This window comes from Lygodium microphyllum, chromosome 4 (genome assembly GCF_053477565.2).
Source record: "Lygodium microphyllum isolate KBCC chromosome 4, Lygodium_microphyllum_v1.1.10, whole genome shotgun sequence".
Classification (NCBI taxonomy): Eukaryota; Viridiplantae; Streptophyta; class Polypodiopsida; order Schizaeales; family Lygodiaceae; genus Lygodium; species Lygodium microphyllum.
This window is the reverse complement of record NC_141138.1, coordinates 13,255,809-13,272,024: the sequence shown is the minus strand read 5'-3', so window position 1 is coordinate 13,272,024 and position 16,216 is coordinate 13,255,809.

The window sequence follows — 16,216 nt, the reverse complement described above, 5'->3', positions numbered from 1 at the left end:
TACTTATGTGCAGAGCACTAACCAACTGAGGGTGGATCTCCTAGCTTATCTTTCCAAAAACCATCCATTTGATTCATCCTTTTTTTATGCCTATCAGAGAAGTTCTATCTTAGGTCCCTCTATTCCTAGCCTATTATACTACCAACAAATGGCTCATCGCTATGATACTTATCTTTCCCTTTATCAAACCAATTCAATAGCAATCTTACTTCTTTTCCAACCTCAATATTTTTCTCAAATTCCCATATTTACCTATTGCTCTTTTATCGAAAGATAGAGTATTTTCCCCTTCTCCACCATGCCCTTCACCATCTATCCATATACCTTCTTTCTTGTTTATCAATTAATACTTTTCCTAACTGATTCCCTTAAATTTTCAGCCACTCCTTCTTTAACTTATTCCTCCTTTTATGATTTTTTCTACCCATCTCTTCATCCTCTTTTACTTATTCCACTTCCATATCCTGCCACTTCTATTTCTCAACCCCCTCAGTTGGTTAGTGAATACGAAGGATTTGATCAGCTGATTTCCAGAAGAAGAGGATGGAGCTCGACTGATTCTCTTACAGGACCCCAGATTAACTGGCCAATAATTCCAGGGGACTAGACAGCGGCTAGTCAAGCATACCAAAATTGCATCCATTTGCTCACCAATATTCACAATCTCCAGATCCTTCAGTGAGATTGATAGCTCATTTTGCTTGGTATCTAGCATACATGCATAGGCATTCCCATAATGATCAAAAGGCCATTCCAAAGCTTTGTATGAATGTCAATGTAAACATTGATTCCCAATAGTTGGATGTCCTATATTTTCATGCCCTATGTCTACCTAGCAGATACCTTGTTTTGCTAGAAAGGATGTGATGCCTGCAGTTCTTTCAAAATCCTCCAAAGACATTTGTAGATGAATCATTCTCCATGGATCATTTTCGAAACCACCAATCCTTCAAAAGGGACCATCTTCATTCATGCCTTTGCAATGTATTTTGGATGATTCATTTTGGAGGTGTCATTCAAATGGTTGTGTTAGTGTTTGTGCGTGTTGTGGGTTAATTGTATATGATGAGTTCGTGCTGATTGAAAATAATTTGTTCGAGAGCTCTTTTCAAACTTTTGATGGTGGATGGACGCCTATGGTGCAAAGCTGAAGAAAAACCTCTTATATCCTTTACGAATTTGTTATGAATTTTAAATGATTATCCGATGAGTTAATGAATAATGAAGTTTTCCTTTAGTTGTATTTTTCCATCAGATACATGTAATAAGTTGGGGTCGTGGTTTGGCAAGACTATTGAAGATTCTACGAAAGAAATTGAGCTCTTTAATGAACTTATATTCTTCTTTTCCTTAGGTCGCGAGGACGCTTCCTTTCTAAGTGTGGGGATATGTTAAGAAAGGAAAAATATTGAATTTTTGACTGATTTTTGTTGCTTTTGAGATCTGAATGATTGATTTTTGATGGATTTAGAGTGATGTATGGTTGATAATGGAAGTATTTGAGAGTTTTTTGGATTATATAAATTTTGTTTTTGAATTTCATGGTGATTCTCAGTAGAGATATGAAGCTCTGTGATGTTTTGATAGGTTCTGTTGAGGTTTTGATTGGTTCTGTATACCTTCTGTATAGCTTCTGTTTTGTTTTGATTTTCTTTTGTATGAAGCATGGATTGATGATTGATGAAGGTTGAGATCTTTTGGAAGCTTATTGAATAGTTTTTGATAGTTTGGAATGGTTTGAGTATGAGTTATGAGGTTCTGATGACCCTCTGTAGTAGACCTTCTGTAGAGCCTCTGTCTCTGCTCTGTCTCTGCTCTATAACTATACTGTAGATGCTCTGGTATTGTACTGTAACTGTTCTATAGACCTTCTGTAAGTATTCTGTAGAAAGTATGTGTGACTTTGGGAAAGTTTTCTAACTTTTGGAAAGGATGAATCTAAGTTCAAAAGAGCTAAAACAAATGGAAGAAGCAGTTGCTGAAGACTGAAGAGAAGACTAAAGTGACAGCGACAGTAGTGAGCTGTGAAAATACATTGTAGTGGCTCGGTGACTCTTCATATCAAAAATACCTCTTGGGAGATGCATCCACGACCTAAGAAGGATTATTGAGAGTTATTATGAGAGTATTGTAGTGAAGAGATGATATACTATTGAGAGAGAGAGAGAGAGAGCCAGAGATAGTCAATTCTATCAAAACAGTGTAACTGTGTATGAGAGATTGAGAGAGAGAACTATGAATATTATGTGATTGATGTCCATTCAAAGATGTTGTATTCTTCTATGTTCTTTGTTATATTGGTGGATTCTCTGAAGATGTTGAAGATTATGATTGATTCTATCAAATCCTCCATGGGAGAAATCTACTATGATGTTGTGTAAAGAATTGTTATTTTCTTTGTTTTGATTATCAAAAGAATGAAATAAAAGCTTGTTGATGTTACAAGATAGATTTTCTTGCAGTAGAATCCCCTTTTCCTTGGTGTTCCTCTTGGGGCTCCAATGGAAGGAGAATAGACTACTCAAACAGAACCAGGCGCAGATCTGATAGCGTCGTCTAATTTTCGCAATGCTGAGTGGCTAGGGGGCCAATGTCTGACTGTCATGTGCCAAATAGAAGCGCCTAGAGTTCACGAAGGTTTTCCTAGAAGAGACCTTGGAGAGATATGGCCTCTATGTGGAGATACAACTCCTCCAAGCCAGGCGGGTGCTACTATCCACAAACACAGATATGGCAACAACTTCAAAAATAGGCAATGCTGAGGCAATAGTGACCAAATGTCAATGATTGAGGTGCAAGGGAGGAGCTATGGAAGCAGGGAAACACTTCTCTAGAAGGAATTCCAAATAAACTTGGCCTGTGGAGAGAGATATAAAAGCTTCAAGTTGATAGGGTAGCGTTGGCTATGGCTCCCATGGAAGCTTTATTGAAGGTAGAATTGCAAATAAAGTTGGGGATGAGATCCAACACTCAACCTGAGCTGGGAAGAGATGGAGATGATCTAAGCCATGCCCGACTGGGCTCTGATATCATGTTAGAAGATGCGGATCTAGAGCATGACACAAGCTATGGTGGATGAAAGATGAAGACCAAACTCATAATGACATGGACAAGTAGAATCAAACTGTTACACAAGTGAATTAGGTTCCAAGTTAGATTAGCTTGGACTCATAAACACAATCTTGTGTAGAATTGACAATGACAAGACATTTAACTGAAAGTACAAAGCATCATGTCATTGTATTCATTTCATAGTCAAGTACAATACTTTACAGACTTTGAGTTGTTCCACTCTCCTCACTGTGCATATGGGATTTAGGACAGCTCTTCTTGGAGCATACATCATTTGTCTATTTCTCAACAGCTTCTAGTCATATGAGTCCATGAGGTGATTTGTTGTAGGATCTATGCCCTTCTAAGGGTTCAATCACTATTGGTGACATTGTATCACCATCTATGTGTGTTGGCACTCTACCTTTGTTTTCAAATTGTTCTTTGAGCTCCCTTTCACAATCCCTTTATGTTTCAAACTTGGACTTTCCACTCCTCTAAATTTATGGCCTTACTAGGCTTAGTACCTAGGTTGTCTTCACTGAGGAGGCCATTTATATTGAGGATTCTTCTATAGAGGTTGTTATCACAACAAGTTGGTAAGAACTGGGCTTTACAAGCTCCATTACCATTATCTTATGCAGGGTCCTTTGAGGAAGTTGCCTATCTACACCTACTCCCACTTTTACACTAGCTATTCCATAGGTTCCTCTCCATCCCCCACCCCCTCCTCCGGTGGTTCCATTGTACCCCCCATCCATTTTAGAGGGGGACATTCTCAATGATGCAGCTATGGATTTCCTGGCCCCTAGTGTTTTAGAGGGGTTTTCTTCCACAATCATGAGAAGCTTCTTCATTGGTAGTCTACATTGACCGACTTCATTGACATTTGCATTTCTCTTGCCACCCCATGATCCATTACTTCCTTGGCCTTCTCCCACATCCAAGTTTTAAGAGGGGGATATTAGTAGTCATGTCTATCATGCCTTGTCTTCTCTTACCTATGAGCCTCCATCTAAGTGAGACAAGGACTTTAGGAACTCTGGCCTATCTGTCATTTAATTTGACAAAGGAGCTAGCTCATTCTAGAGCACTCAATTATTGTGTTTTAGTGTATTTTCTCCTCCACTTGAGATTTTGTGTGCATTTCTCAAGACGTTTCTGTATATAGAAATCTACCTCACCTATTGAACATTATCTACTATTTTTTGGATTTTTTTGAGCATTTCTGGCACTTTTACCAACATTGAATATTATTTGGACCAACATCAAATGCTGGTTGGCTATATTTTTTGGCACTAGGTTGCAGTGGGCTAGATTTGGGATTGGCTTTATATAGCATGCCCCCCCTCCCACATTCATTCATTCATCTTGCCCCTTCCTTGGTAGGCACCTCATTCTCGCCATGCACAATAATCACAAATCTTGAATCCCAATCCTATTTCATCCTGGCCAACTCAAACCAAGGCCTTCCAAGTAACATTTGATAAACATCCTCATACTCATCCATACGCAACACTACAAAACTCATCCTCAATTTCAAACTAGCAACTCGAATTAACTAATTCCTTAGAATTCCTAATATTTATAATCTTTGTTGATCATCCATCTTCACCTAAAATGGAGCTAGAGCCAACTCTGAACATTTATGAGATATGTAAGCTACTTTTGGAAGAATATTAACTGAGGATCCACCATCTAAAAGAACTTCATTAAACATCCTTTCCATATACTCCACTTGAATTGTGGGGGTTTAATAATTGACCACCAATTTCTCAGTAGGGATTATGGCATGATATATAGCATCCACAAGTTCTAAACATGATTCATAATTACTAAGACTCCTACACTGTTCTTTCAACTTCTACAAAAGCTTCTCCTTAAAACTAGGAATCATGTCTAAAACCTATTCAAGTGTCAACTGCAGTGATGATGTAACTAAGGCCTAGAATAAGGCTTTAAATCCACTTGCTTCAAGTGTTGCTATTTTCGAAATAGTAGGCTTTTTGAACTAAAATTCTTCAAGATTTTTTAGGGAGTCCTCCTCCTAAATCTCATTGTCTATTTCTATAGGTCTTTCATGTCTTTGCAACTATTACACTTGACAAACTACTTGGTTTGGGACATCTTTCTAAAGTTCCCAATTTAAATTCTTCTTCTTTTAGGCTCTTGTCACAACCATTGCCTCAACATCCTCCTGGTAGTCTTTAACTACCATATAGGTAGAACAATCACATCGAGGATGAACTTGTGGAACACTGAACTGATGCCATCTTGAAATAATTATGTATCCTCATATTCTATTGTCATGTATGCATGTTCCTCATGTAAATCTATGATAACTATAGCAACTAGGATTGGTGGTTGGGGCCATGCTCGTCTATTCGAAAATCTTCAAGGTCCCCTAAACCCCCTTTGCATCTTGTTATTTGCAACAACCTAATAAACTGTTGTTGTTTGTTGTGCTCTAGTAAGTGGCTATGGATTTCTCACATTGGGGTTGTACTAATAAGTTTAAATAGCTTCATGATTAGTTCTATTATAGATTTGGCAAACTTTCTTCTACTTCTTTGTCCCAAAAACTCCCAAAGCTTTTAACTTCTCGACTATTTTGTGATCTAATTTGCTGTCAGATTTCTTTTTGGATCATCGTCAAAATCCAATACACTTATTCTTCTAGCCTTCATCATAAAAAATATCAAAGTTTGAATCAGATCCTGAATCATTTAGTCACTTTCATCTTCTAACTCTAAGAGCTGAATTTTAGAGCCAAATTTAAAGTACAAAAGTGGCACGAGAGTCGTAAAAGAGGCATTTTTGACAAAAAATGGAACGACCCCACTGATCAAGGATCTTGAGTTTTTCTAGATGCATTTTGACTATGGAAATCCAACACAAGTATCCATTTGTCAATTGGAATCCATTTAACCCCCCCGTTTAATGGTTGCAAGGTTTGGTGTTATGGAGTAACTACTAGATCTGGAAGCTTGAAAGCCATCTATTTGGAACGTAAATCCAAGGTTATTTGCCCCTCCATTTGGCCTAAAACCACTTGCAAGATAGTGTGAATGCAAAAGGGTGAAATTATTTTTTCCCAAGTTAAAGACTAATTATACTTAAAAGAAGCATACCCACCAAGAAGCATCACGAGATGGGAGGGAGTAATATTTTTTTGGCGCCTCTCCGATTCATTAAAAAATGACATTTTGCATGGAGCCCCCAAAAGGAACACCAAGGAAATAGGGTTTTTGCTGCAAGAAAATCTATCTTGTAATATCAACAACCATCTTTTTTATCTTTTATATAATCTCAACAAAGAAAATAACACCGGGAAGAACAAGAAATCTTCACGCAACTTAATAAAAACAATTCTTCCACGGCTTTATCTTTAACAAAATCCATCATTCTCTTCATATTCTTCATAGAATTCTTTGATAGACATAGAAAACACAAAATAATACTTTACTTTGAATGGAAAAATATCACATATGATTCATCTTCAAATATTCCATATCTTTCTCTTACAATCTCTCATAGATAAATACATTGTTTGGCATAGAATTAGCTATCTCTGACTCTCTCTCCCTCTCTCCATCAATAGTACATCATCTCCTCACTATAATACTCAATAATCACTCATAAATAATCCTTCTTTGGTCGTGGATGCTCCTTCCAAAAGGTGTGTCTAATATGAAAGGTCACCAGAGCCACTACAGTGACTCTTTACAGCTCATTACTGTCACTTCACTCTAGTCTTCTCTTGAGTCTTCAACAATTGGTTCTTCCACTTCCTTGAGCTCTTTTGAACTAACATTCACCTCTTTCCAAATCTAGAAAATTTTTCCAATGTCACACATACATTCTATAGAACACTTACAGATGCATACAGAACAGAACAGAACAGGAACAAAGGCTCTTCAAAAGCTCAATAGAGGGTTATAGAGGATCAACAAAAAACAAAATAACCATAGACTCATACTAAAATCATTCCAAATTGTAAAAAACCATTCAATGAGCTTTCAAACAACCTCATTCTTCATCAATCATTACTCCATGCTTCACATAGAAGAAAAATAGAACAAAACAAATGCTATCAAAACCTCCACAGAACTTAAATAGAACCTATTAGAACATCACAGAGCCTCATATCTCTACTGAAAAACATCATGAGATTCCAAAACATAATCAACCTCATCCAATACACTCTCAAACACTTCGAAAACCACTAATCATCGCTCAAAATACATCAAAAATCAACCATTCAGACCTCAAAAACAACAAAAATCAACCAAAAAATCAAGTCATTTTAGCATTCAACATATCCCCACACTTATAAGGGAGCGTCCTCATGACCTAGAAAAAGGGAATACAAGTTTATCAAAAAGCTCAACTTGATCTTCTTTAACATCTTTGATAAACCATCCAACCACGACCCCAACTTATAACTTGCATCTACTATGAAAGGAAAACCCTTTATCCATTAACATAAATTATAAACAAATCATGAAAATTTTGTAAATAATATAAGAGGTACTACATCTTTGCTTCTTAAACTTTCCATCCATCATCACCATCACTCCAAATCTCCAAAAATATAGCTCTCGAACAAATCCAATATTCAACCACCACAAACTCATCACATAGAGAAATTAACACAACACAAACACAAAACAACCATCTGAATGGCACCTCCAAAAGAGAGATATATCATTATGAATCAGAAAAAATACATCAGAGGTATCATTCAAGATGATTCCTCTTGAAGCCTTGATGATTACAAAAATGATCCATGGATAAGGATTCATCTACAAATTTTTTTGGAGGATTCTGAAAAAATTGAAGGCGTCATATCCTTTCTAGCAAGACAAGGTATCTATCAAGTAAATAAAAGGCATGAAAATATAGTTTATCTAATTTTTGGGAATCAATGTTCACATTGACATTCATACATAACTTTGGAATGGCCTTTGGATCATTAAGTGAATGCCTATGCATATATGCTAGGTACCAAGCAAAGTGAGCCATCAATCTCACTGAAGGATCTAAAGATTGTGAATACTATTGAGCAAAATGGAGATCATTTTGATACACTTGACTGGTAGTCATCCACTCCCCTAAAATTAATGGCCAATTAATTTACATCCCAATAAGAGAAACAATTGTGCTCCATCCTCTTCTTCTTGGAATCTTCTGATCAAACCTTGCATATCCACTAACCAACTGAGAGGGCTGAGAAATAGAAGTGGTAGGAGATGGAAGAGGAACTGGTACAAGAGGATGAAGAGATGGGTAGAAAAAATCATAAAATGAGGAATAAGCTAAAGAAGGATTAGCTGATAATTTAGGTGAATCGGTTAAGAAAGGTGTTAAGTGATCATCAAGAAAAGTGAAAGGAATATGTATGGATAGGAAAGGACAAGACGAAGAAGGGAAAAATACTCGATCTTCAATGAAATAACAATAAGTAAAAATTTGAATTTGAGAGGCACCCTGAGATTAAAAAAGGAGAGGTAAAATGATTGTTGAGTTGGATTTATAAAGGAAAAAATAAGCATCATATCGATGAGCCATTTGTTAGAAAGATAGGCTAAAAGATCCACCCTCAGTTGGTTAATGTTTTGCACATGATTAGAGGATTTGTTTTGTCTTTGATTCAAGATCATAGAATCAATCATTGTATGCCATGAAGTGTCAGGGCAAGCAACCACTTTAGAGGAATAACACTGGAACATTTTATCTATCAGCAACTCCAAATGTTTGACATACAAAGCAGCTTGTAAGACCACATCCCCAACATACCAAGCTAGATGTTTTTGCAATAGCCATATATCCTACTGTGTAGGTATAACTTAAATCCTAAGAAAACACTTCTACTCTCCAAGATTTTTAACTTTAAATTCAGCCTATAGTAGCAATGATTTAATTTCAGCAATCCCTTGATCGTCATCTCCAGTGATGATAAGATCATCTACATAGACCACTAGAAAAACATAACCATGATCTATCTTCTTCATGAATAGACTGTGATCTGCATGAGCTATCTGAAATCCATCATGTTGTAAATAATTGTTTATCTGATCATTCCATGCTCTCGATGCCTGTTTCAGCCCATATAAAGCTTCTTTTAGCTTACACACATATGTCAAAAAATATGGATGAACATAGCCTTCAAGCTGCTCCCTATACACTTCTTCAAGCAATTCACCATTCAAAAAAGTATTTTTAACATCCATCTGTCATAATTTTTGTTGAGATATTTGCAATCACACCTACTTCAGCCCCTTTGTGAGAAGCAGTGAGAGCTCAAGACCTGAATCCCATATGCAAAGTAGGAGAAAGTACCACCACTCAATTCCTATAAATCATTGTACTTGCACTCTTTTTCTAATGCAATGATAGTACTCTTTTCTTTCCAGTAAAGTGTCTTGTCACTGTCAATAAACAAGATTGTGTTTATGAGTCCAAGTTTCAATCTTGGAACCTAATTCACTTGTGTAACAATTTGTCCTAGTCAGGGTCAATGTCTTCATGAGTTCCTTTTTCCTCTTTCAACCTCCATAGCTTCCGCATCTGCCATGCTCTAGATCCCTCATATTTAACATGGTATCAAAGCTCAGCTAAGCATAGCTTAACATGTCTTAGGTCTCTTCTCTGCTTCTTCAGCTCCTCTTCACCCCTGGACAACTCAGGATCAGTGTATGACTTCTTTTCTCAACTTCATCTTCAGTCAAGCTTGTGGCAGCCATAGCCAAACAACGCATAGCTCTGATTGAGCCCCTGGATCTCACACTACAAGCCATTTCATCTCATGATATCTTTTAATAATATCTTCATTACCTCAGGGCGTAGCTCCCTGGTACATCATAGTTGAACATTGGTGATCATTCGAGCCAGCATTTCAAAAATTGGACGTCGCTACCCGTTTTTGTGCCTGTATTGTTCCTACTGTCAAATCTCCCTCTACACGACGTCATACTCTCTACGATCTTAGGGCAATTCAAGCCCAGCTTATAAGCCTTCCACCCGCCAAAGATCTTCCAAAGTAATCGCTTGTATATGCTGCTGTAAATGAAAAATCAGTCGCCTGTCTGCCAAAAAATCTAGTCCTCCATAGCCATTTCACTTCAAGCTTTTCTCTCTCTTCATTTTCTCTCTTGACACTCAAACCAACCTACTACCACTTTGATTCACTAACTTACTCAGTGACAAACATCAAGGAGAATACATTTGTGAAGTATCTTGAAGGCTTGGAATTTTTTTTGAAGATCATCAAGTCAAACTTAAGCAACAAACATCAAAGTTCAAACTAGTATCTTTTGATACTACACTGCGATTGCTTGTGTCTTTTGACACATTAAAAATCAACTCTACTATTGAAAAATTTCAGAGTTTCAAGATTGATTCTCGATGGAAATTATGAAGACTAAGGTTTGAAATATCTTGAAGGATTTTTTGAAAGGTTGAAGATTCAAGGACATAGTGTCCATTGACACTCACCTAGTGCTTCTTGGCACTTATACTCAACTACTCTACTGCTGAAATCTAGTGTTGATCTGTTGTTGCTCCAGTCTTCTAACATGGGAAAAGACTCTCCGAGTGCTCGCTTCGGGTTTCACACCTGGTAGACCCACATCAAACTCATCTTGATGAAAAAGGGTCTCTGGTCCATTACTAATGGACAAGAGAAGAAGCCCCAAGATGTTGCCCTAGCAAGGCAGAAAGCTGATGACAAAGCACATGTCATTATCAAACTGGAGCTAGACGACAGTTATATCCACCATGTGGATAATTGTGATACTTCACAGGATACATGGAAGAGACTTGACACTTTGTTCAATGCACAATCTAAATCATCAAAGTATGGTCTCCTAATAGAGTTTTTCAAGCTTGAAATGAAGTCCAACACATCACTTGCCATGCATCTAAATTACATGGAAGGACTTCTAACCCAACTTGCAAGAATCAACATTAAAATGGAAGAAGATGTTTGCATCGATGTTCTACTTAAGAGTTTGCCTCCTGAATATAATAATGTATTAACAACTCTAATTAATATGCCAAACCTTGAATTTGTTGATATCCAGGCATCACTGTTAGAGGAGGAAAAGAAGCTAAAAAATAAGGAAGAACCTAGCACCTCTAGAGATGAACATGCATTATATGTTGGCAACAGGTACAAAGGCAAGAAGGATCTTCTTTTGTGACTTTTGCAAAAGGACCGGACACACCGAGAAGTTTTGCCATGCTAGAAAGAGGTCCCAAAGGCCTATCTAGTTGCAGTCAAAGAAGAAGAAGAAAACGGAGCAGAGGAAGAAGAAGAAGAAGAAGAAGAAGAAGAAGAAGAAGACCACCAAGAGAAGAACAAACCTCATCAGTCCTTCTATTCAGATAGACTTTTTATTTTTGTATTTTCGAACCCTAATGCCTCAAACATAAACTTGTAAACTCCTCAATTAGCCTTGTACTACAGCCTCTGTACACTTTGTGAGGCCCCTTCTACAGCCTCTAGATGTCCGTCATGTTTGTGGTACCCACACTTAGCCTTTTCTGTGACAACCTCTGGTGTTTTGCCATGTGTATGGTGTGCCCCCACTTTGCAGGTGTTGCTTTCAATAAAGCCTCTATACGCTTTGTACTTCTGGTTGTGATTGAGGAGGGGTGTTGAGATATTTGTAATCACACCTACTTCAGTCCCTTTGTGAGAAGCAGTGAGGGCTCAGGACCAGAATCCCATATGCATAGTAGGAGAAAGTACCACCACTCAATTCCTATAAAGCATTGTATTTGCACTCTTTTTCTAATGCAATGATAGTACTCTTTTCTTTCCAATAAAGTGTCATGTCACTGTCAATACACAAGATTGTATTTATGAGTCCAAGTCTCAATCTTGGAACCTAATTCACAAAAAATCGTGTCTCTAGGGCTAATACGGCCCATCACAGCAATTTCAAGCAGGGTTAAACATCTCCTCAAACTCAAGACCTATAAGGGTCGGTCAACTCAGGACCTGAAAGGCTAGGTCATTTAAAAATCTTGCAACTTTAAAAATGTTGTGTGTTAATGAAACTCAAGGCTAGGTCACAAAATGTATTAAATACACATGAAATGAGTAAGACCTTGGCAAGACTCAGAAATGTCTAGTGCACAAGAATGTCTAATAAACAAGAATATCTAACATTCCCCTTGTACACAAGGCATTCACATTCGAGTACACATGCACAAAGGCATATGTACATCCCTTAAGTTAGCATCATATTAATTCCATCTATCCTAGGAGTTTAGTAAAGATGCATTCTAGGATAGGCTAGCATCTATCCTAGGAGTTTAGTAAAGGTGCTAAAGGAGAAAAAAAATGATAAAGCCTTTGCAAAACATGGAAGAGTGTAACAATTTGTCCTAGTCAGGGTTAATGTCTTCATGAGTTCCTTTTTCCTCTTTCAACCTCCATATCTTCTGCATCTGCCATGCTCTAGATCCCTCATATTTAACAATTTCTAGCCCTTAGATGCTACCAATGCAATGACCATTCTCACAGTTGCCATCTTGGCAACTAGACTTAAAGTCTCTTCATAATCCAAGCCGTACTAATGTACATATCCCTTTGCAATCAACTTGGCTTTATTTTGTTCTAGTGAGCCATTTGACTTGCATTTTACTTTGTAGACCCATTTTCATCCAATGGGTACTTTACCTTCAAGCAACTTGGCCAAATCCCATGTTTCATTTTCAACCAATGCTGCATATTCTTCATCCATGGCAACACACCAATTCTCATCTGCATTGCATCATCAAAATTCATAGGTTCTTTGAAACCTGTTACTCTAGTCACATAAGCATAATGATAGGCTGAATATCCACTATATTTCAACCTTTCATTTGGTTTTTGACTCTCCCAAACCTTCTTAATTGCGGTTCACTCTGAGCTTGCCTCTCATGAGGTGGCACATACATGTTTTGCCTTACACTAGCCGTCACTGAACGTATTCCGATTTCACTGTCCAAACTGTCACTACCAAGAGACTCATATCCTACTATAAATGGACTAGTCACATCATCAAATATCTTTTCCTTTCCTTTATCCAATATCCCCCTCACTAACATATGCATGTCAATGGATGTAGGAGTACGATTACATAGTCGTCCTATCCAAGGACTAAGTGTAGATGAAGCATCACCTATACGACCACTTATAGAAGTAGTCATCTCGCTAAATAATAATTTTCAGCATTAGTAGTGCTAGTTAAACCATCTGAAACCACCACAGTAGGATTACCATACCATGAAGCTATCTTGTCAAAAACTACATAACTCCTTATCAAGGTCTCATGAATGGACGGTACATAACAATTGTAACCTTCCTGTCTTGTGCATAACCTAGAAATTTACTCTTGACAATTTTTGGATCCAATTTCTTCCTCTTTTCATCAGGAACATGCACGTAAGTAATGCAGTCAAACACCTTAAGATGCCTAATGTCAAGCTTGTGCCCATACAACTTCTCATAGGAAGTTACATCATGAATCTCGACTGTTCTATTCAACACATAAATAACAGTAACCACTGCTTCAACCCAATAAGAATTTGGAAAACTCTTTTCATTAAGAATTTCCCTTTCCGATTCCATAAGCACACAATTTTTCCTCTTTACTACACCATTCTACTGTGGTGTATAACTGCAAGGAAGCTGTCATTTTATACCATATTTGGCAAGATATCTGTCAAACTCTCTGGATACATATTCTCTGCCTCTATCTTATCTTAAACATGAGATATAACATCCTAGTTCATTTTCAACATGCTTTTTGAAGTCTTTAAAAGCATCAAACACCTCATCTTTGTGTTTCATAATGTATAGCCATTTGTATCTTCTGAAATCGTCACTGAAAGAGACATAATATCAAGCACCATCAAAAGAAGCATTATGAGACAGACCCCATACATCTGAGTGTACTAACTACAATGGATGATAATTGTCCCTGATATGTCTCATAAAAGGAAACCTTACTTATTTTCCAAACTGAACAAGTAGAGCATACATGTCCAAGATCATTGTATTTAAACTTAGGTAACCCAAGTACAACCTCTTTTTGCTGCATAGATTTCAGCTTCTAAACATTTACATGGCCAATACGTTTATGCCAAATTTCATCATCCCATATAACTCCATCATCATGGGCAAACATGGCTGCCTTCAATTCTGGAATAGATGCATCCAATGTAAATATTCTACCATCCCTTTTGCCTTTAGCAATCAATTTGTAGCCATTACCATATTGCTCAATAAAGCATCTAACTTATTGAATCTGACTTGCAGATTCTTTTCTGCAAACTGATAAAAGATTTTTAGTGATAGATGGTACATGAAGTACAGACTCTTTTTCTTTCTATTAGGATAAGCAATGGGACCATACCTGTATGTTGAATATCGTGTTGGGTATCATCCCCAATGTAGACATATCCATGAGCCTGCAATCAACTTAACAGACCATTCTCCATGGGGTGTCATATGATTAGAGGCCCCTGAATCTGTGTACCATTTCTCATCTCTACCTTACTTATGTACATTCTTTGATACATGCTGCATAGCAAACAACCTATCTCCCTGATCATCCTAAGCACCACTAGAAGATGAATAATTTCCATGTTGTCTGCCTTTTGCTTTCATGTCTGCTTGCTTCTTATGACAATCTTTGCCAATATGCCCATATCTGCTACAATAATGACATTTTTTGTCTCTATTAGATTGCTCATTTGACTGCCAGGATCCACCACCTCTGCCTCTAGATGATCTCCCCCTACCTCTAAAGCCACCAAATCCTCATTGGCCGTGCTTATTCGAACTATTCCACACATTCTATTGGTGTTGTCCATATGTATTTCAAGTGTCTCCTCGACCTCGAAAAGAACCACGGTCTCTGCCACTTTTGTCGCGCTAGCTAAAGTAGAGAATAGTTTCTTTGTTACCTTGAGATGAACTAGAACATGTGTTAAGACAAAGATTTACTTCTTCATGTAGTAGTAATGTAAGCAGTTCATCCGAATTAGGGGATTCTGCTCTTACAGAAATAGAAGTATCAATTGCCTTGTACTCCTTGCCAAGCCCATTCAATGTCACTGCAATCATATCATCCTCTGAGACACTATACCCAATAGTAGCCAGCTAGTCAGCTATGGTAATTATCTCTGTCGTGTATGCTTAAATGCTCCTGTCATTTTTGGACATATTATTAAATTGATGCTTAAGTTGTATCTTCCTTGCATGCGTGACATTACCATAATTTTTCATGAGTGTATCCCAAGCATCTTTCAAGGAATGACAACTGGTAATCTGCATAGCCATTGAATCAAAAATGCACAAAGAGAACCAATATAGTACTTTGCTAGCTCTTTCTGACCACTATCAGTGAGCTCCTCGATGATCCTGTGTTGGATTCCGTTTAGGTAATTTGGGTTCAACTTCACTCCCCGTACATAAATCCCAGTATCCTTTGCCAATCAGAAAATTCTTGCTGAAATCACAGTATTTCATCTGCAAACATGTCAAATATATCCACAATCAAGTGTCATAGCATGTAGGTACATCATCCAATTCATAGAGCATGTAGTTGCTTGCATACCCTGTGTACATGCAATCTTACTAATAGTAGAGAAACATACAGTCTGCAACAACAGTAAATGACCACCAACCTTTTCTAAGACAAAATAGAGATACTTATTTGTCAAATATGCCCCAAAACATCCTTGACATTTTCCATTATATGCATGAGTCCATACATGACCTTTCGGGCACACTGTAGTACATGTACAGTAAGTACAAATGCCAAATATCTTCTCGGCTGATAACAATCAGCCAACACGCAGCCAAAACAAGGGTAATCCAAGCTCAAAAGCTTTCGAAATCATAGCATACATATGCCAACACATGTAGAAACCAAGACATGATCATATCGACATTCATACATGCCCTGTCTTCAAGAACCAATGCCATATAACTCCTATACTATTCATGTACATCCAATAATCATGTCAATGCAATTGATTTTCAGCTCCAAAATTCATCATTCAATGCTCTTTTCAGTTCATACAACATCCAACATACATATGCCCATAATCAGGGTCCATAGATACTATCCAATGTCATAGATTGCTTTAATAAGTAATAGAT